At 37.5% G+C, this 22,011-nt stretch overlaps 1 protein-coding gene and 2 pseudogenes across 4 annotated transcripts in view; all 3 read left to right on the forward strand.

The window, feature by feature from the left end:
- Positions 1-22,011, forward strand: part of TENM3 (teneurin transmembrane protein 3) — a 3,393,579-nt gene that overhangs the window by 825,985 nt on the left and 2,545,583 nt on the right. The gene's annotated exons all lie outside the window — the stretch shown is intronic.
- LOC140513217 (heat shock cognate 71 kDa protein pseudogene) lies at positions 13,266-15,971 on the forward strand (annotated as a pseudogene).
- On the forward strand, positions 15,804-16,940 carry LOC140514718 (heat shock cognate 71 kDa protein pseudogene; annotated as a pseudogene).

Here is a 22,011-nt window from a genome sequence, read left to right on the forward strand (position 1 = left end):
TCAAATGCTGCTTGCCAGCCTCAGGGCTTTTGGTGGGGCAGGGCTGCTATTCAGTGTGAGATTAAGTTCAGGTGCTCAGGTTGGGTCAGGGCTGCCTCATGGGCTCTGTTCCCTCAGGGGGTTTATGCAGAGACCTTCAACAATGGATCCAGGCTCCTGCCTGCTTGGGGAGCCTTGGTCTGCTCCCGTCTCTGCTGTTGCCTCCCAAGGGGGCCTGAGTTATGGGGGCACACCACTCCCCTCTCAACCCGCCAAAGAGACCCTCTCACCAACCCCTGTCACCTGTGGGTGGAGGGACCCACGTGGCCGCTGGAGATTCTGTCCCTGAAGCCCACTCGGATCTTTTCCTCTCGGTGCCACGGCTGTGGCAGGGCTGTACTCAGCTCCCAGTCCCAGCACCCAGTCCGCAGCCCAAAGGACCTTTTGCGAGAGGTTTGCAGGTCTCTCTGGAACAAAAATCTGCCTTGCTCCAATGTTCTGTGGCCTCTGGGTACAGAATTCGCCGTGAGTTACTTTTTTGTAGATGTTCTATGGGTTGTGGGTTTGGAGCTATGTTTATGTGCATCTTTCTACTCCGCCATCTTGGTTCCTGAGATCAGTTATTTAGCTGGTATCTGGACCTTAGTTGACACCAGGTCCAAGGGTGACACATCACAGTTGTGGATAGAGGCTTAAGTGATCAAGAATCTGCAAGTGAAGGGTGCTAAGCTTGCAGGAAACACATCTAGCAATTAAGTTTAACAGGCAAAAAGCCAAAAATAAACAAGGAGACAATAATCAGAAGCAGGGTAGTTAGGGTCAGTCATGCTTCTGAGGCCCACGAACCCACTATCATTCACAGTAGAACATATGATTTAAGCATACAATTTGGTAATCCTCTTCTCCTGAATAAACGACAATTACAGTACTATTTTCTCATGTTCTATGCTTTCCACAGCCCTTGTCTGGCTTTCAAATTTTACCCATACTTTAGCTCCCAATTTTAATCTATCAGTAGAACCTAACAACTCAGTTCCTCTCCTAGTTATTTCAGAAGGGGGGCCAGTTATCACAAGGATTATTGTTTCACAAGGAATAATAATCACTAGAACTATTCTATCATTTTTACAAAATTATATGGGTTCTTCACCTAAATTTTGGAATGTCACAATAATTTATCCTTGATAATCAGAATCTATCACTCCAGCCAATACACATATTCCTCAAGCTGCTAATGGTGATTTGATTAATATTCATTCAAAATGATTTTTAAGAATTCTCATACATATTCCAGTAGAGATTTTCCTTATTTCTTTTCTATCCAACTGAAGGTCCTCTAAACAATTTAAATCATATCTTGCTGAACCAAGTGTCCCTGAACATGGTGCTGAGATATCTGGTCTCACAGACTGATACTCAGTATTCGGGATCTTATGTGTTTCTTGTTTTCTAATTTGCAGCTTTGGGGGTCATCATTCTGGCAAGAGGTGTACTTCCTCTGAATGGTCTGTTACTTAAATTGCATAAAACAGTAACAAATTATCTTTCAAATGTTGATAAGAGTTATTAGAAGTTAACTTCCTTGACTGTTCTTTCCATAATCCATTCATTCTTCCAATTAACCCAGATGCTTGTGGTTAATATGGAATATGATATATCCATTGTATATTGTTTAATATACAATATCTTCATTTAATTACCTTTCAAATGTGATGCATTGTCACTTTGAATCTGAATAGGGGTTCCATAATATAGATTTACGCTATTTAGAGTTTTGTAGGTGTTTTTCTGAGTCATGTTCTTATAGGGAAAAGCCAGTAGTACACCTGAACAGGTATCAGCAAAAGTACATATGAATTTGAATCCATTATTTTGGGGTAGGGATCCAATATAATCTATTTTCCAAATTTGGATTGGTACTTTTCCCCTTGCTATCTCTCCAGTTGCCATTCAAAGGACAGTTCGTTGATTTTTCCAATTGACATATATAATAGTCCTCTGCTACTTGTTTTAAAAATGAATGAGAGATACTAATAACTCAATCTTGTGCCCACTGATGTGTGGCCTGGACTCCTAAATGGATGGCATCCTTCTGCAGCCAGAACTAATAGCTTAGTTGTATTGTTACCTCCTTGCATATTGTAATCTCTAAAAGCTTACTGTAAAAAAGAATTCTGAATAATACCTAAGAATTTCAAATAATCCACACCATCTACAGATACTCCTCTGGCTCCTTCATCACTGATTCTTACCATTCAAGATCTCCCATTCTTTGGGTGAACTGACTCAAAATATCTATGATCTCCCTCTGAGACAAATCCTCAATTATCTCCCTAAACACCGTGTTGCTGCCCTGGTTCTCCTGTTTCTGCCCTAGCATCTCCCTCTAACATTGTTTCATTTTCCAACTCTGATTTTGTTACATTTTTCTCTCACATACTCTGCTTCTAGTCGTTGCCATGGCAATTAGACTGGGTCTCTACAAAGGTTGTATGCACACTTCTTTTTGCCAGCTTTTCTCTTTTATTGAGCTAAATAAAGTTTTTCTTCTACCACCTGAGACCTTCCAGCTTGTTCTTTTAAAGGAGAGCCTGAACACTGAGAACTCCCATGCAAACTAGTTAACTGTTCCCATCTGATTTTTTTCCTTCAGCCCCTCATTTTTGCTTTGCACATAATATGGTAACCTGCTAATAAAATCCAGCTTCTCATACACCCCTGCCAGATTTTTCCCTGGTTTTATTCGTATTCTTTGCAAACACCTTTCCAAATCTCTAAGTTCTCCCTCCTGTAACCTCAATTTCTAGTTTTTAGAGGGTCCAGTGCTTTTAGCCCATTCCCTTGCTATAATAATGTAAATCCTCCCATTCTGGAATATCCATTTCTTCTAATGCCTTTTTACTTCCAAATAAAGATTTTATACCCTGTGATCCTATCCATGAGGGCAAATGTATCACCAAGGTAATATTCATAGTACTGACAGTAACTATGAATATGCCAGAGTTGCAAAGTTTAATAGATTCTCCATATAGAAGGCAGAAGAAAAACATTTATTCAGACACCAGAAAGCTAAATCCTAATACCAGAACTAGCATAGACAGCCCTTCCCTTTAGGGGTTCTTCTGTATTAGGTAATCTGAGCATGCTGAAGAAATAGGCTTCATGATACACAAACAGGAACATACATGTACATGGATGGATGGATAGATTTATATATACATACATATATATAAATATATATATATGTATATATATATATATATGCTTTGTGCCTTCCATTGGACTTGATGGTATGCCTGACTTTTCTCATATATTACATTGTGTTTTTTAAATTATATATATATATATGTGTGTGTGTGTGTGTGTGTGTGTGTATGTGTAATCCTCTAGCATTTTTTCTGAAGAATTTCAGAAAAATGATAATTAATATTTAAAAGTTCCCTTTTAAAGATAGAAAATCAATACTTTTCTACAATGAAATGATGAAATTTAGTATTGCTTAAAACATCAAAAAGAGAAAAAAGAGAAGAAACACTACAAACAAACAAATACATCCAAAACAAACTACTTTCTTTGAGGACATGTAAGATTTCTCTCTCTCTCTCTCTCTCTCTCTCTCTCTCTCTCTCTCTCTCTCTCTCTCTCTCTCTCTCTCTCTCTGTCTCTCTGTCTCTGTCTCTGTCTCCTCTGTCTCTGTCTCTGTCTCTGTCTCTGTCTCTGTCTCTGTCTCTGTCTCTCTCTCTCTCTCTCTCTCTCTCCTCTGTCTCTCTTTATACATGTGCTTTGAATCAACTAAAAGCCCATGTCCTTTATAAAGGGAAGATAACATCTCTAGGGCTCTCCCTTGTATGATATATATTTTTTTCTCTTGTGATTTAAATTGATAAAATCAGCCATTCCCAACAGAAGAGGTAAGTTCTTTTGCCACCCAAAGCTCTGGAGAAACCTACATGAGGTTTCATGATAAGTACATCTGGGACTCCAAAAAATATCTTTTGCAAGTCAAGGTATTTTGGAATGCACTATGGGAATCATTAGTTTCAGCTACAGGTCTCTGAGCCCTTTCCTTACTTCAAAATGGAGAATGGATATTTCATAACCCTGATCATTCAGTAGATGGCAGCTTGTAGTCATTAGTATTTTTGGTGTAAGACTTGCTCATATGATTTTTATGGAACTGCCCTATTTCAACTTGCTGAAGAAATATCCTTTTAGTTCCTTTAGTGTTTAAAGTGTTCTCTGGATATCAATGGAAATGATATTACACACACACACACACACACACACACACACACACACACTTATTCACAAATTTATATATATATACATATATATATAATTTGAAAAGTAATTTTAATTAATTTTTAATTGGATCATATAGCTTAGGTGGTTCTTGGTGGATATCTGGAAAAAAAAAAACATTATGTTGTGAGAGCACAGACTAACTCCTATAATCATGCAAGACAATTTTCCTTAAAAAGTTATTGAAACTATCCTTAAGACTTGATTTGCCCTAGGGACTAAAGGTTTTGGCTGGTAGTATTATTCCCTAGTGACCTGAATAGAAGCAGTCATTTTGGGCTCCAGGTACTCTCTAATGCTTGACTGGTGGACCACAATAGGTAACTCAAGCAAGAGAGATTCACTTAGCTGAAACAGCTCTGAGTATTTCCTTGCTGAATATCCTTCTACTATGGCAAAATAAATCCCCTTTTATTAACTATTGAGTAACCTATGAGTGTCTATTTCATTGCAATATCAAGTTTAAAATATTAGGGAACTAGCCTGAGGTAAGCTTAGCCTAGAACACCTTCATTATATGTCAATGGAATTAAAGGGGAAAGGAAACTAACATGCCCAAGGTCAAAGCACAACACTAGAATCCAGTCTCCCTGACTTCAAATCTAGTTCTCTTTTTAATAAATGGAATTGTAATTGCATGAATGAATTAGCATGCTTTTGATCTTAAATATTTTACATGGCAAATAAAATACATACATGAAATAAATGCATTCGAGTATTCTAACATCTCAATATATTATGTTTATGTTTGCACTTGATGATCCTCTAGTCATCTGACATGTATAATGCATTTTCTAAGTAACTTGAGGCCAGAGATCTCATTTCGTTTGTATATGGGATTTTTGGTAAAAAATTTCCTCTATAAGGTAGATCAACAGCTACTTTACAATTTATAGATTTAGAGAATTACCTGAGTCATTAAGACCAGAGGATGGAATTGAACCCAGTGACTGACACCATTAAAAAATGAATTATAATGTAGTTGCTTCTTTTTAGTAACAGACTTTGAGGGGGAAAATTGTTTCACTAAAATCCAGATTAAATATATGAGGCTATTTTGATGTCTATAACTCCAGTGATGTTTTCTAAATCTTTTCTAACATAACACAGTCTTACTATAGCAGGTCTGTGACTTCAACTACTGTACATGTGGTTGGCCTCAGTTGGGGAATTCAAGGGTGATGAAATGTCATTTACATAATAAAAGTTACTCTCATATTCAGTTTCAGCTATTTTGAATCAATAATTTAGAAAGAATTAATAATATATTTATAACACATGCTAGTAGTAGCATAAAATTATTTATAAATGCTTAATAAATGTTTTATAAAGCTTTTGCTATCCATGTTATAAATGATAAATAGGTGACTATAGATATCTTGTTAAAAATTAATGCATAGTGGTTGTGGTTATTCTATAATGGTTTGGAAAAAGTTATTAAAAGACTGAATTAAGATTGTACTTACGTTCTGTAAACCAATTATGACAAAATATGTAAGTCTTGAAGTAGCTTGTAGGGATTGTTGGATTATTATAGCTAATCGTATTTATTTAGTGCCAGCAATTTACTACGTACAGTATAGAACACAGAAACAGTCCTTGACCATTAGTTTTATAAGCTAAATTATCAATCCTCCTTGGTTTGTGCATTCCAAAATTTCACCGCTTACTCTGAGTATCCCAAAACTAGTTTTAATTCATGTACACACACACCCCATTCTATAAAGTACTTTCAGAGCCACAAGTAGGGAATCACTGATTTAAATAATGAACTCACCTTAACAACTTAACTTTTTCACACTAAAGATAGATGCTTAATAACTTATAAAATACTTATTGTTGACTGTAGTCAGTATTCCAAGTATTTCTAAATGTGTTAATGTTATCTGCCATTAGTCATGAACATACATACTCCACACAATGGTCTAATAAAAGGAAGAAGTATAGGCTTCATGAAAAGTGGTTTACTGAATGACAGTTCTTTAGAAGGTTTCAAGTTATTGGTAACCATCTATTCATTTTTAAAATTTGAATGGAGGCATTCAGGAGTCATTACAATGTCTTAAATATAATAGGGACTCGGTAAATACTTGTTCTCATTTTAGTTGAGCACTGCTAAGCCTACCTGCACTCACTGCTTCATTTTTTCTTTTCATTTAGACAGACTGGCAAATCAGATCAAAATGGTAGACACAGGCTTTATTGTTGGATAAGTGAATATGGACACATGATAATTAACCTGGGAAACAGAGTGTAGATATAAGAAAATTCAGTTAGTTTGTTTTCTCTCTCATGACAAGGATTACATTTGGATAGAGTTGGAGAGGATTAGACAGATATATGTGGTGGGGCCAAGACTGAATGACTCGGTCATTGACGTAGCTAACATAGGCAGCAACTACTTGGATTCTTACAGTTCAAATCCTGGTGAGAGACCCAGTAATAAGTGGCTAGAATTTATATAATACTTAGAGGTTTGCAAAACATTAAAAAAAATACATGCCTCATTTAATCTTTACAGCAACCCTGGGAAGTAGTTACCCATTTTACAATTGAGGTAACTGAGCTTTGGAGGTTTAATTATTTTCTCAGAGCCATCTAGCTGGCAAATATCTGAGTCCAAGTGTGAACTCAGGATGTACCACCTCCAAGTCTTACCTTCTACTTGTTATACCACCTACTTGCCTTTGTCAGATCCTTATGTCAAATGGTACGTAGAGTTCAAATTTCAAGTCTCAAACTGAAGTGAAAATTGGAGTAATTGAAAATATTAAAACATGTCCTTTAAGAAACCAATAATTTTTTTAAATTTATTTTTATTTTGCAACATTCACTTTTTAAAGATTTTCAATTCCAGTTTTTTTCTCCTCCCTCACTTTTCTCCTCCCCAAGAGGACATGTAATCTGATATAGGTTATACATATACAAAAATTTTAAACATATGGGAACCAATATATTTAGTAAGTTTTACATTATCTACTTTATGTACTGTAATGATAATGCTTTATTTCCAATATATGTCAGTTTTCAAATACCTTTTCTATAATTCATCCCATAGGATGTTCTCAACATATAGGGAAAAGGCAGTTATTAGCATCCCCTTTTTTAGAGATAGAAAACTTGAGGTACTAAGATGTTAAATGCCTTGCCCAAATTTCCTTAGCTAATTCCATAAGCCTGAGACCAGAACTGAGTCCTTGACACTGTCTGCCATATTTAGGATGAAGCAGTAACCTAACATGTTGGTGTCTTTATTTCCTTCTCTGTAAAATGAGGACACTACACTAAATGATTTCTAAATTCCCTTCTCAATCTAAAGATATATTCCCGCAACACATATATTGCAATTTGATTTTTAGTGTCCCCAGTTATAGAATCAGAATAAGGCAGGACTTGCATTGAGATTTTAGTCAGTGAATAGCATTGATTTTGTGTATAAAAGTACTTTGGCCTAATGGATACAGATCTGTCTTTGGACTCAGAATGACCTGAATTCAAATCCTGCCTCTCACACATATGAATGATGTTACCTGGGACAAGTCTCTTACCCTCTTAGCATCCCAGAGAACTCTCCGAGACTGAAAGTTAGCAGACAGGTTCTCCTCTGCACTGGTAGAGGGAATTTCCTGTGTGGAAACTTTCTCCACTGATAAAATCACGGTTTTGATGAAATAATAGTAATAATAATTAAATTTCAACAGCTCTTGGATATTTACAAAGCAATTTTCTAATGTAATTCTTGTTACGCCCATCGTAAAGGTGAGGAAATAGAAGACTGAAGTGCTATTGATCTGCCCTAGTACAATTTCTAAGTTATGAAGCTAGGCCTTTTATCCATTTTTTCTCCCCAGAGTCTCAGCGTGCCTGCCATTATGGAGCCAACTCTTATTTCACATTAGTGACTTTGCAAGGATTCACTGCATGCCTGGCAGGTTGTGAATGCTCATTTCAATGCCTGATGGATTGATTGACATGATTTCTGGTCTCAAAAATCATATAATCTAAGAGAGAGCATGAAGTTAATACAAAGAAACATAGAATTTCTGAGCATTGTGAGAACAGGCACATACAAAATAGAATACTGCTCTATACAGCCAGACACACTTGTCTATGAGAATGCAAGTTCCTGAAAGGAAGGCAGAGACTATCACTTTTGGATTTCTGTCCCAATGCCTGACATGCTAGACAGGTAAGAGCTCAAATGTTTAATTCAGTGAATGTGAATAACGTAAGGTGTAGGATATTGAAGCAGTGAGAGTAACCAGGACCAGTTAAGAGAGAGCCCCTCCAGTGAAACATGCTGATGAAAGAGCCAATTATGATTTTTGTATGGAGAGTGAGGAGAGCATTGCAGGCTTCTGGGGGTGTTCCCAATGTGGGAAATATGAAGACATCTGTGGAAGAGAGAAAATAAAAAGCTCCTTGGATTGGATTTAAGAGAGACAGAAAGAGAGAAAGAGAGAGAGACAGAGACAGAGACAGAGAGAGAGAGAGAGAGGGAGAAAGAGACAGAGACAGACAGAGAGACAGAGAGAGAAAGAGAGAGAGAGAGAGAGAGAGAGAGAGAGAGAGAGAGAGAGAGAGAGAGAGAGAGAGAGAGAGAGAGAGAGAAGTTATTTTAAGAAGCTATCAAACTGCAAAAAAAATGTACTGGACTTTCTGAAGCCATGGCAGCTCTGCCACTTACAAGATTTGCAAACTTAGTAAATCAATGTAATGCTCAATTTTCTTCTTTGCAAAATGGAAATAATAAATATGCTAAGTACTTACATCCCAAGTTTCTAGAGGGAGTAAAGTATGTGAAAGTGCTTTATCTTCATAAAATACAGCTCAGAGGTGGTACAGTGGACAGAGCATCCCCAGTGCAAGGAAGAACTGAGATTAAATACTTACCAGCTATGGGACCCTGGGCAAGTTCCTTAACCTCTGTTTGCTTCAGTTTCTTCATCTGGAAAATGGGGATAATAATGGCACCTATCTTTCACGATTGTTGTGAGAATCAAATTAGATAATATTTGTGAAGTGCTTAGTTAGCATGATGCCTGTGACATAGTAAGCAGTATGCAATATTACCTATTATTATTATCATTCCAAAAACACCTGAATGGCATCATCGTATTTAAACATTACAACAAGCTTGTAACGTGCATTTTTTATTTCCATGTTATACATTAAAGAGAATAAGACTTAGAGATATTGAGTAAGCTGTCAGTGCCATAGAGCTAATAAGTTCCTGACATGAAATTTTAACCCAAGTCATTTACTCACCATGCCATTCTCTATATAGATCTATGTTATTATTAATTATTTAATGCATTTAATTTAATTTAATCATTAAGGACCTTTGATTTGTCAGGTACTACATCCTCCTGGTTCTGCTCACTTCACTTTGTATAAGTGCATGCATATCTTCCCAGGTTTCTTTAAACCATTCCTTTTGTCACCCCCATTCCCATTCATTCACTATAATTTGGTGAATATTCCATAATTGATGGATACTATTCTGGCTTCCAGTTCTTTGCCACCAGAAAAAAATTGCTGCTGTAAGATTGTGTGTGTGTGTGTGTGTGTGTGTGTGTGTGTGTGTGTATTATCTATATAGGTCCTTTTCCTTTGTCTTTGATTTCCTTGTTGCCTATGACTAATGATGATGTTTCACAGATAACATACAGGCACTGGAGGTTTTGGATCCCAGCCTCAAACCGATTCACTCTTGATCTGGTTAGACAGGAAGGAAGATGGCTTCCCAGAAGTTAATAATCAGCTTTATTCTAGTCTAGTCTTCTCAAAGGGTTGTGGGAGAAGCAGCTTCTACAGCATTCCCTAATCACCCTTCTTGCAGTGGACGAGGAAAAGGAGGGGGAGACAACTACCCCAATGTCTCGATGGGGTCAAGTGAGACAAGCACAGTTTGTGCCTTCTTCTAAATTCCCTCATGCCTCAATGGGGGCTGGTTGAGGCAGGTATATTTATTCTTCTGTGCATTACCTGTGGTTTCCCCCATAGTTTTCTCACCCACTGATCATTGCTTACTTGCTTTATAGGGCAACAGACAAAGAAGGCATCCTTCCAACAATGGCCTCACAGGTTAACTTAAGCAGTATTGTCATTCTGCACAAACATAGTAAATATTACATTATGTTATCCCTTGTCTCATGGTGCAGACTTAGTAGGACTTTGTGTCACATATGATTCTAGGAATTACTATCTGGGATCCTTGAGCTTATTCTAGGAGTTACTATCAAACACCTGGAAACTAGACATTGCCACAGCCATGGATCTTGAGAAATTGAACCCTAAAAAGGATAACAAAATTCTCCTTATGTAGAGGTGGTCCCAATGTTTTTACCCTCTCTGGATTGTTGAGTCCTTAGTTCTCTGTTCCACTCATTTTAAGCCTTGTTATGTGCTGCCTAGAATTGCTAGATATCTTTACAGATGTATATCTAGGTGACACCAAATTGCCTAGTTCTGGGCCTTAAGTCAGGAAAAAAATCATCTTTCCTGAGTTCAAATTTGGCCTCAGACACTTACTAACTGTGTCATCCCGGGCAAGTTGCTTTACCCTATTTGCCTCACTTTCCTCATCTATAAAATGAGCTGGAGAATGAAATGGCAAACTATTCTGGTATCTTTGACAAGAAAACCCCAAATGGGGTCAGGAAGAGTCAGACAGGACTGAAAAAACTGAACAATAAACTTATTCTCCTCTACTAGATTATAAGCTCCTTGATGGTAGGTCTTATCTTTCTTACGATGGTATCCCAGCACCTAGGATGGTTTCCCTCCATGTGATAGGTTCTTACATATTCTTTCTTTTTGACTTTTTACTTCTGAAAACTAACATGAAGTATCAGAAAGAACATGGGAATTGGAGTTGGAGGAACTAGATTTGAGTACCTGCTCTGACGCTTTCACTAATTATGTGACCTTGGACTAATCATTTTACCTTTCTAAGTATCTATTTTCTCAACTGTACAAATCAACCTTTGCAGAAAATTGCTTCCTTCTGTGCTTGGGATATGTGCCACATGGGATAGGCCTTGAACCCTGTATGTAGGAGTTGGATATACCTATCAAAGTGGTCTATGAATTAATCTCCCATATGTTTTCATCCTGTGTCTCCATGATTTTGCAGAGTCTATACCATGTGCCTGGAACATGCATCTTTCCTACCTCAATCTCTTGAAACACTTAACTTTTCCCAAGTTCATTCCAAATTCCACCCCTTCCAAGGTCTTTGCTGGTGCTGGTGCTGGTGCTCAATGCTATGTTCTAGTGCCTCATGATCACACTGCATATATTTTGCATTTACTTATTAGCAGATGGTATCTTTTCCCCTCAATAATATGTAGGTTTTAGGAGAGACACTACTAGGACTTTGTCTCTGAATCCTCAGTGATTAGTACACAACAGGCACTTAAGAAATGTTTAAGGAATCAATGAATGATACAAGACTCCTTTCTGTATGACTAGATTATGAACTAGACTTCTGAATAGAGAATGAAAGATCAAACATGAGGCAGCCAGATAGCATGGTGGAGAGAATGCTGAGCTTGGAATCCAGCACTGAATTTGAATCCTGTCTTCTACACTTACAGGAGAGTATCTGTTAGCCAGTCAGTTAGCCTCACACTGATTCAGATTTTTTCCTCAGTAAAATTGTACTCAGTGCCCTCAAAGATCTTCTTTAGCTTTCATTCTATGATCTAATGCCACAGAGGAAGGATTAGCAGTATTTAGTGACAGGCCAATTAGGTTGTTGCTAAACTGAGTACCATTTTAAAAATGTCAAAATGAAAACATTTGGATTGCAAGTTTCCAGAGCAGATGCTTCTGTGTAGTTAGGCAACTTCCTGAAAGAGCCAACAATCACAGGGTCTCATGCTCCTCCCTCCATCATTACCACCCTCCCTCTCCAACCTAGCTAGCAAATACCGTCAAGCTACATTAGCACCGAAAAGAGTTACGGAGTTCAGTGACCTTTACTAATCCACTACAGTTATGTTTGTACTTCTCTTGCAATAAATGTAACATTACAATTATTGATGTCAGCACTTTCTACGGAAACAGTAGTGAACTCATTAAGAACACTGCCAGGTGTTGCCAACCCCAGGTGTGAACCTCGTGGTTAGTGAGATGTAAATAACTCTTTGTGGAAAATTTGCAGCCGAACAAATTAGCAGACTTCTAGGAAGCTATACTAGTATCCTGTGATTTGGTTCATTATACCACTAGCTGATTTTCTGCAGGTCAAATCAAAGGCACAGATGCTCCTCATTCTCTAATATGAATCACATAAACATCTATTTGACCACTCAGAATTTTCCACAAACATCAGTGGACGCTGGCATAAAGATATTGAGGTATCCATCTTTAAAGCGTATGATGGTGTAAGTTACATTTTCCTGTCTTCCTCAGAGACCACCTGCCATATTGATCCTGACACATTTTGCCCAGCAATTGACATTTTCTTGGAAACCTCTGTAACTCTTTTAATATTTGCCATTGAAGGAAACAGCGTCCATTAGTTTCAGAACTAATGATCAGTTTCTTCGGACCCTAGTAAATCAGCTCCTCAATGATCAGGAGCTTTTGGTGGCTTCTTTCCCTAATCCTACCTCTATCCTCTACCACTTTTCCCTCTGAGCTGAGGCAAATGTCAACTTCATTAAGTTACAGGAGAAGAAAGTATCTTAGAACTCTAATGCCCAGATGAACAAATCTACAATGCTACCTTAACTGTCTCTCTTTAGATTATATAGGCTTTATATTCATCTAGACACATGAAGCATTTGTGTGCTCCTGTGAATTTCTTGTTGTCATGAAAACGCTAACAACAAAGAGAATGCCTTTATATACCTTGACAAGTACACTGGATATGTCGCACCAGAGGGGAACATTTGATTAAGCTGGTTCACACTTAGCAGGTTTTACAAAAATAGGTTTTCAAAGGTTGCATCTCTTTTTGACCAGCCTATGTATTTGCTAATATAAACCATAAGTACTTTTAACTCATTTGATATAATTGCTATTATTGGGAACTGTGTTCCAGATTGAGTCTTATATTATCCTTTCTTTCAGGGATACTCTTTGTTAGATTCTTTAGTATAATATTAATGGAAAGGCACTATACCATGTGGTTTATTAACTATGTAACCTTAGGAAAGTTATTTAACCTATATGAATCTCTTTTTTCATAATTTGCAAAATAAAGGAGAATTCTTTCCATTACACCATGTTTGGAAAGTGGGTGAGGGCTTGATGTGTTGGCCCATGCCTGCAGTCCCTGCTATTAAGGAAGATGAGACTGATAGATTACCTGGAATAGGCTAAGCCAAACAGATGTCCACACTAAATTGAGCACCAACATGGTAAACACTGAAGAGCAGGTGATGTAGGGAGGCCACAGGATTTGCAAGTAGGGCTGAGTTGGTCCGTGTTGGAAATGGAGTTCATCACAGTTGTCAGATTGATCATCCGTGGTATTAGGGATATGAGCAGATCCTGTCTTTCTAGACTGGGCAAGCTAGAACAATCCAGTCTCCGCCACCCCATCCCCCCCCCCCCAAAAAAAGTCAGAGAGTAATCTTGATTTGAAAGAAAACAACAAGTTATAGATAGAAAAATGGAAGTGGAGCAAGCCAACCAATCCCTGAAGAGGGAAGAAAGGGGCACAGTAGGTAAACTTGTCTGAATTAAGTGATGTCAGATCTCAAGAATTAGTTACATCAACAAGAATTTCCATTCCCTAACAGAATTGTTTTTAATGATTTCTCCAAGATGCCTGAATTTTACAGGGGATATTAACTTGTAGTCTCTGGTCACTGTTACCCTATTACCGTATTAAGATATGAGTTTCAAGCTGGAACTTGAATTTGACTCATTGAAGAATGATATTAATCAGTAAAGAAAGAATATCCAAGTTATGGTAAGTGATGGCATATGGCAATGGTGAAAGAAAACTACTATGAGACTAGCCATATAATGCTGGTGCCATTGTCATAAGTGAGGAATTAGGCGGAAAGATTTTGAGCTTGTGCTTATCGGGTTGAATTTGACCCAATAGTAAAATGTTCAGTTAGTGATGAACTCGTTAGTAAATAATAATAGGAAGCTGGAAGTGTGAGTGACAATTTACATCAAAAGTACTTATATGGTGTAGGGTTGCAATGTAGAGAAAATCAATAGAATTATTCTCAGCCCTGATACTAAAAGAATCCCATGACTCAGCATAGAAGCAATCCTTACTCCATATCATTCAGCTTGACCTCGATACCCTGACAGTCATGCTGAAGGGACCTACAGTTAGTATTGGTCTTGGTACAACTTATTCCTGTATAGGAATCTTCCAATAGGGGAAAATGGCAGTCACTGGTAATGACCAAGGGAACAGGATAACCCTAAGCTACATTACATTCATTGACACTGTATGTTTAATGGTAAGCCTTCAAAGAGTAAAGTTGCAATGAACCCATCCACAATAGTCTTTCATTCCAAACATCTGATTGGTCACAGATTTGATGATGAAATTGTACAGCAGACATGAAGCATTAATCTTTCATGGTGGTGAATGATGTAGACATACCTAAGGTCCAAGTCAAGTTCAAAGGAGAAACCAAAAGCTTCTACCCAGAAGAATCATTTTCTATGGTCTTGATGAAGATGGAAGAAATTGCAGAAGCTTACTTTGGAGAAACTATTGCAAATACGGTTTTCATAGTTCCAGCAGTGATTTTCAATGGCAGGCCACGAAGTTGCTGTAACCATCACTGGTCTCAGTGTGCTCCAAATTATCAATAAACTATCTCCTGCTACTATTGCTTATGGAATTGGACAAACACGTTGATGTCAAAGGAAACATATTGATGTTTGATCTTGGAGGTGCCACTTTCAATGTCTTCTTTTTTACCATTGAGGATACCATCCCTAAAGTCAGGTCCACAGCTGGGGATACTCACTTGGGTGGGAAGAACTTTGACAACTGCATGGTCAGCCATTCCATTGTTCAAGTGAAAGCACCAGAAGGATATCAGTGAGAACAAGAGGGTTGAGAGCTAACTGCAAACTACTTGTGAATATGTAACACACCCAGACTTCCAATACCCAGGCCAATATTGAGATTGACCTACCTCTCTGAAGGTATCACCTTTTTTGCTTCTATTACCTGTGTTCATTTTGAAGCATGGAATACTGACTTCTTTTGTGGCACATTGGACTCTGTAAAAAAGATCCTAATGATACCAAACTACATAAATGTTTTGTTAATTAAAGATCTTCTCTGACCATTAATAGGCCTCAGATACCTTTTGTTAATTTCTAATGAGGGATTGGTCACAAGGTTCATGACCTCTGGCTCTGAGAAGTGTATATATACTCTGAGATGAGATTTTACTTTGAGGCTTACTCTTTGGAAGAAGGTTCTTGTGCCAGGTCAGACTTTGGGAGCCATTAAGAAGTCCCCCAACTTTGAAAACCCAGATATTGGTGCTTCTCTCTCTAGGTAACTAAGTGTGTATGTAATGGCCAGGCAGTTGCATCTGTCTGTTGATTTATGATGTATGTATTGCTTATGGTCAGACAACCTTTCTATTGGTCTTTATTTCTCTGCTTGTTTCTCTGTTAGTGAATGTAATTAAAGCAGATTGTTGACCCCTCAAATGTTGCTCTCCTTTTAGAAAACCAGATCTAAGAATCTGTACAGCAGGCCCTCATGTGTATGCTGGGGTGCTTGCTGCTACAACAAATCAGAGATCTGTGACCTTTTGATGGTGGGTAGTTACCCTCAGATCCTTAAAATCCTGGAAAGGAGCTCAACCAAAGCATTAATTCTAATGAGATTCTTGCCTATGATACAGCTGTCCAGACTGCCAAGTTGTCTGGAGAGAAATCTGAGAACATTCAGGACTTGCTTCTTTTGGACATCAATCCTCTTTCCCTTGGTAATGAAACTTTTGGTGGAGTTATGACATTTCTGATCAAATACCATACAACCATTGATAGAAAGCAAAAACAAATTTTTACCACCTACTCAGACAAAAAGCTTTGTGTTCTTATTAAGGCTTATGAAGATCAGAGTAGCCACAAAGACTGATAATCTATCTGACAAATCTGAGCCCACAGGAATCCTCACGCCCAACAGTTGTGGTGTTTTCAGGTTGAAATAGCATTTGAAAACTATGCAAATGGCCTCTTCCACATGTCGGCTGTGGATAAGAGCACAGGTAACAAAGAAAAGATCGTCACCAGTGACAAAGGTCTTCTGACCAAAGAAGACACTAAGTCCAAGAAGCTGAGAAATAGAAGACTGAAGATGAGAAACAGAGAAACAAGGCATCTTCCCAAACTCCCTTGAATTTTATGCTTTCAACATGAAGCCAACAGTAAAGATGAGAAACTCCAAGAAAAATCTCATGATGAAGACAAACAGAAGATCCTTGACAAATGTAATGAAATAATCAGTTGGATAGGTAAGAGCCAGACTGATAAGAAGGAATAATTATCAGCAGAAATATTTGGAGAAAATCTGAAGCTCCATTATTACTAAGTTGTATTAGAATGCATTAGGCATTGCAGGAGGCATTCCTAATGGGTTTCCAAGTGGTGGAGCAGCCCCCAGAGGTCCTTCTTCTGGCCCTACTCTTGAAGATATCAACTGAAAACACCAGAAGAAAGAGCATTCCACACAGCCTTCCAAAACTTGAAGGACTCAACTAAAAATGGCAGTCTAAAAGTAGCATTTGAGCTAATATAGAAATCTGGGCATTTTGAATACTTGAATGTGGTTAGGGGGAGGAATGGGCAACATGGTACTTCATCCACACTATAAATGTGTGGAAATGAAATTCTTGTCTTGGAGAATAATCTATTTAAAATTGGCACCATAAAAAAAAAATGAGTACCATCTTTAAACTCATATACTTGATAGAAAATTAATTTAGATATTTCACATTAAGTAAATCCCCAGGAATTCCTATTCCAATGTGAAGGAGTTTTTATATTTTAATGTTTTCTAAAGCTGGGAGATTTCTCCTTCCTAAAACTTAATGAGTTAGGTCCCTGAAAACAGCCTGTATTCTCTGATTCTTGGCTCTGATTACTGCAACTTCCCAGCATGGTTCATGAATTCCTTTGCTATTCCTGCTGCTGCTGTACCTCACAATTACCTCTGTTGAATCTTAAAAGCTCAGCATTCTGTTGCCAGAGCTGACCTCTATCTTTGTACCTGACATGCATTAAAGCAACAATAGTGGATCTGGTTTCAACTGCTCCAACAGCTACTGCTATTTGGAGGGAAGTGTCATCACTTTTTTAGAATGAAATCAACTGGATCAACCTGCCTGAGGCCCAGTCAACACATTTTCAGTTTTGTTGTTGGCAGTCTCACAGCTCCTCTCACCTGTTACACAAGTGGCTTCCTAGGTATGTGCAAAATTTACTGATTTGTACTTCTCAACTAAACTCATGAGCGCACCAGTAAATATTTAAGAATTATCTCCCTGGCAAGGGAGAGAAGGAAAATATATCCATCACACATTTTTATCTTTCTTTTTTATAAGTTAATTTATTTTTATTTTCAACATTCACTTCCATAAATTTTAAATTTTCTCCTCTTTCCTCCCCTTTTCCTTTCCTGAGACAACATGCAATCCAATATAGACTCTACATATACATTCCTATTAAGCATATTTTAACATTAGTCATATTTTATTGAAGAATTAGAATTAATTGGAGGAACCATGAGAAAGAGCAAAACAAAACATAAAAGAAAATAGTCTGCTTCTATCTGCATTCAGACACCATATTTCTTTCTCTGGCTATGGATGGCATTTTCCATCATGAGTCTTTTGGAATTGGTTTAGGTCCTTGCACTGATAAGAAGAGCTAAGTATATTACAGTCAATCAATGCACAATGTGGCTGTTACTGTGTGCAGTGTTCTCCTGATTCTGCTCACTTCACTCTGCATCAGTTCATATTAAGTCTTTCCAGGTCTTTCCAAAGTCTGCCTGTTCATCATTTCTTATAGCACAATAGCATTCCATTAAATTCATATTTGTTCAGTCATTCCTCAGTTGATGGGCATCGCCTCAATTTCCTGTTCTTGGCCACCAGGAAAAAGAGTTGCTATTTTTGTACATGTGTGTCCTTTTCCTATTTTTATGATCTCTTTGGGATACAGCCCTAGAAGTGGTATTGTTGGGTCAAAGGGTATGCACGTTTTTTAGCCCTTTGGGCATAGTTCCCATCACACATTTTTAAGTTAATTTCTTATTTTTTCTCCATCACATTCTTAAGTCTAGACAATGAACTAAACAATAAATCAAGTCCTGATTTGTAACATTTGCCAGTTTCCATGATGTAAATACTCATACAGAAAATTTAACCATCATAAGTACTTAGCCATTTTGAGAAGGCTCTCACACCAAATGTCTTTTGCCTTTATTTATTTTTTTTTTTTGGTAAGTTAGAAATGAATTTGATTCACCTCTTCTGCATCTTTGGTTATAGAAAGTGTAGTCACCACACCACCATATGATTAGTACCTCCCAGTAATTTTGCCCTAAAAATCAAATACACTTCAAGAAATAATTGAAAAGGGCTGGTCAAAATTTCTCAACCTGCAAACATTGTTGTCATAATTACAAATCTCATGCCCCCATTAAAAGCAGCTTTGCCTAGTGTATAGTAAATAGAGTTAGAACCATAAAGATGTAACACCACATCTTTCCTCCCACTTTTGTTATTTACATGACCCTAGGCAAATCACGAATACTTTTTGCGTTTCAGTTTCCACAACTCTAAAATAAAGGAGTTTGAATAAATAGCCTCTAAGGTCTCTCGTATCTCTTAATCTTTTGTCCAGTAATATAACTGTATATTTGTAATAACCAGTGTTACATAACTGTATTGACAATGTGTAAAACAAAATACTATGTGAGATCCAAGGGATATAGAAAAAATTATAAATAGATAACCTTATACATATATTTTATGTATTGGTTTTTTTTTTCTAGCTTTATGTGTGTTTGTCCTTCATTTTTAGAGAGGATTATGACCTCAGAGAGATAATGACATGACTTGCAGTTGACTTTGATTTAAGTGAGGGAGGGTTGTACAAGGTCACCAGCTTCACTTTCTCCTCCAAAGTCATCTGGGTCCAGTGACGAGATATTCATCAGGATGACTGCAGATGGCCCAGGATGCAATGGGAGACCTTGGCCCTTTTAACCTGAGGCCTTTCCAGATTCTCATTTTGAGTGAGATAATACGCAGATCTTATTCTGATTCCTTTCCTACTCAGGTCTGAGTAGTCATGGGTCACTACTGAGCTCTCTTTCAGTTCTGAAACTGTAGGGATTTTGTATAGCTACTTTCCAAAATGTTACTGTTTTATATATTTCTAATTAGGGTTGTTGTTCTTATATTCTTGAGTTATTTCAATCTTGTCTGACTCTCTGTGATCCTATTTGGGGTTTCTTCATAAAGATACTGAAATGGTTTGCCAATTCCTTCTCTAGCTCATTTTACCGAGGAGGAAACTGAGGCAAATAGGGTTAAGTGACTTATCCAGGATCACACAGGTAGGAGGTATCTGAATCTGTCTTTGAACTAATGTCTTTCTCACTCTAGGCTCTGTGTTCTATCCTTTGTACCACCTAGCTGCCTAGAAGCTGCCTAGAAGCTAGGGTTACCTGTGATTTAAACTCTATGCAGAAATATAAAAAACAACTCGTTAGGAAGAAAGGTATATAGGCTCTCTGCACAACAACTGCCAAGGTGTATTGGAAGAAGAAATTTTCTTGATAGGAGTTTCCTACACCAGAGCTGTCAAACATGGAATTGGAGCCACATTTTGCCCAATACATTCCAAGTGTGATCAGAATCAGATTAAAACTTAATTGGGAAATATTTTAAAAATAAAAATGTCATAAAATATAGGTGATAGGTAGTTTTCTAAATTAGTATGTCACTTGTAATGATCAGCATGTACATTTTCTATATGAACGTAGCACCACTGCTCTACAACAATGTGATCAGAAGCCTGGGAGGATATACATATATAAACATACACATATATGTATGCATGCATATATGTACACATATATATCCATATTTTTTTCTTTAAAAGAAAGCTTAAGCCAAATGGCTAAGTTATTTTTTTAAAAACTCATTTCCTGAGGTTTGATATTATGAGAGTAAGAAATTCTGTTAAGGGTTCCCACTGCAAGATTATATGAACTAATACCAAATCCTCTTTCACATATGCTGCATTTCTTTAGATGATTCCTCTTTCAAACATTTCAGAAATACTATACACATTCTCTTCATTCTTTTCAAACTTCTAGAGTAGTAAGGTATTGTATAATACATAAAAGCTATCCTGTTAGTACAAGTAGCAGGGTCAGCAGAAGTCATGTGGTAATGGATTGTTTTAACATCTTTATGATATGACCTATTGTTCATCCTCAGGGCTACAATAGTTGAAAAATATGGCAATTATTGGCTAAGCATTCATTGTTCAAGTCCTGTAAATGCAAAAATACCATAATTTTTCAAGCAGAAGGGTTCATATCCTATTGTAAGTGATGCATCAAGGGCACTAGCATTTTCCTCCAGTTTTTCCACTGTAGTCCTTTTGTTTTTTTTTTTTTGCTCAGTAAATTGTATTTTATTTTTTGCAATTACATGTAAAGACAATTTTTTTTTATTTAACTTTTAACATTTATTTTCACACAATTTTGGGTTACAAATTTTCTCCCCTTTTATCCCCCCCGCCCCAGACCCAAGCTTTCTAATTACCCCTGTGACCTATCTGCTCTCTCCTCTATCCTCCCTCCCTGCCCTTGTCTCCATCTTCTCTTTTGTCCTGTAGGGCCAGATAGCTTTCTTGACCCATTAACCTGTATTTCTTGTTAGCCAGTGGTAAGAACATTACATTTGGTCCTAACACTTTGAGTTCCAACTTCTTTAGCTCCCTCCCTCTCCACCCCTTCCCCTTGGAAGACAGGCAGTTCAATATAGGCCATATCTGTTTAGTTTTGCAAATGATTTCCATACTAGTTGTGTTGTATAGGACTAACTATATTTCCCTCCATCCTATCCTGTCCCCCATTACTTCTATTTTCTTATGGTCCTTTCCCTCCCCATGAGTGTCGACCTCGTATTGCATTCTCCTCCCCATGCTCTCCCCTCTATCCTCCCCCCTACCCTGCTTGTGCCCCTGTCCCCCACTCTCCTGTATTATGAGATAGGTTTTCCTATCAAAATGAGTGTGCATTATATTCTTTCCTTTAGTGGAATGTGATGAGAGTAGACCTCATGTTTTTCTCTTTCCTCCCCTCTTTATCCAACCACTAATAAGTCTTTTGCTTGCCTCTTTTATGAGAGATAATTTGCCCCATATAACTTCTCCCTTTCTCCTCCCAATATTTCTCTCTCACTGCTTGATTTCATTTTTTTTTAAGATATGATCCCATCCTCTTCAATTCACTCTGTGCACTCTGTCTCTATGTATGTGTGCGTGTGTGCATGTGTGTGTGTGTGTGTACTCCCACCCAGTACCCAGATACTGTTTCAAGAGTTACAAATATTGTCTTTCCATGTAGGAATGTAAACAGTTCAACTTTAGTAAGTCCCTTATGACTTCTCTTTGCTGTTCACCTTTTCATGGTTCTCTTCATTCTTGTGTTAGAAAATCAAATTTTCTTTCCAGCTCTGGTCTTTTCAT

This window comes from Notamacropus eugenii, chromosome 7, assembly GCF_028372415.1.
Source record: "Notamacropus eugenii isolate mMacEug1 chromosome 7, mMacEug1.pri_v2, whole genome shotgun sequence".
NCBI lineage: Eukaryota > Metazoa > Chordata > Mammalia > Diprotodontia > Macropodidae > Notamacropus > Notamacropus eugenii.